The sequence below is a fragment of the Merops nubicus genome, unplaced genomic scaffold (genome assembly GCF_000691845.1).
Source record: "Merops nubicus isolate BGI_N331 unplaced genomic scaffold, ASM69184v1 scaffold24936, whole genome shotgun sequence".
NCBI classification, from domain to species: Eukaryota; Metazoa; Chordata; class Aves; order Coraciiformes; family Meropidae; genus Merops; species Merops nubicus.
Genome location: NW_008617336.1, coordinates 6,178 through 7,799, shown reverse-complemented (window position 1 = coordinate 7,799; position 1,622 = coordinate 6,178).

Below are 1,622 nucleotides of genomic sequence, written 5' to 3'. Positions count from 1 at the left end.
AATTGATGACGGCCTGGGGTGAGCACCAGGCAGTCACAGAAACCCCACAGAAAGCCAAAGAGCAGCAGCTGCTGGAGCTCAGATCCTGGAGCTCTTGGCTAATCTCCCTGGAAATCAGATGGATTTGGGAGGGATCCCTCCATGGCCACAGTTTGATGTGCTCCTAAAATGAAGGGCTACCTTACTCCAAACCCTCTGCCGGGGCCGGGGGGAGGACAGGACTGTTAGAAAGCCCCAGGGCTGTCAGTGACAAAAAGAGAAGATTTAGGGCAAAGAGGGAGAAGGGAAGGAAACTGAGGGTTGAATTTCTTAACAGTAGCTAATGATCAGTTTATAGTAGCAGCTGTCTTAGATAAGCATCTGTGTAGAGGGCGGCGTCGCCGCCAGCATCACCTCATCCATCTAGTGACCAGACATTTTAAAGAAGTTTTAAAAAAATAATAATAATTTAAAAGTAATTTAAATGAAATGTTTGTGTGTAAGAAAGGGTTGAAACTGTCAAACGTCTGTGTCCCGCCTTGGTGGGATCTGAGAAGGTATCTGCAAGATATTAACCCTGTCCTGCTCTCTGTGGTGCTGAGTGTTTGCTTGGTGTGTAATTCTGACCTGGAGCTTGTTGTAAATAATGTTTTTAGTACTATGATTATTATGATTATCAGAAATGTTGTACTCATGAGCAGGAGCTTGAAACAAGAGAAAGGACCATTTCCACTCCCTCCTGGGGCTCAGGAGTCGGAGGCTGGGCCGGGTGGAGGCAGGGTGCTGGTGGGGTGGATGTCAGAGCAGGGAGCAGCAGGAAAATCAGGGAGTTGGGAGCTGGAGGCAGCTGAGTCCTGCGGGCAGGGCGGTGAGAGAGGGGCCGGGCTGCTCCTGGGGCTGGGAGGAGAAGGACGGGCTGAGAGGTGGGATAGACACGATGCTTAATTCTGGTATCAGTCAGCCTTAAGCCAAAGCTCCTCCTGCGAGGGGTCCAGGCTGTCCCCCGCAGCCCCAGGGGGAGCTGGAGGAGCCTCGAGGTTTGGCGTGTGTGGATAGAGGAGCAGTCAGTGGTGGGTTGTGTTGGGTAGAGCCGTCCTCCCCAAAATTGTTTCTGAGTCTCTGGACTCAGTTCCTGCCTGGATCTTCCACCTCGGCCCTTTGTGCCGCCCTGTGCCCGCTCTCCTGGCCAGCCTGGATCTCAGGTGGAGATTTATTCTTGCAATAGCTTTGCCTGGCAAAAAATACCCCACGGGAAAGGCACGGGAGAGCGGCCCAGCACACGATGCTCGTGCAGGTGTGAGCACTGGGAAACTCATTTTTCCCACCTCCCTTGGGTCAGTGCTTTGAGGGACAGTGGACGTGGCTGGAAGACGTGTCAGTGCAGGGTGAGCTCCAGCGCCAGAGGAGCAGGAGTGAGCTCCAGCACCAGAGGAGCAGGGGTGAGCTCCAGCACCAGAGGAGCAGGGTGTGCAGGGGGAGGGCTGCACCAGCAACACCAGCTCAGCGCTGCCCAGAGGGGCTGTGCCAGGGAAACACCCCGGCTTCAGGTGGAGCAGGGAGATGTTGGGGAGCTTGGCATTTGTCCGGTGCTGCTGGACGCTATCAGGGAAATGTGTGATTGCTTTGGCTGCGTGCACCAACCC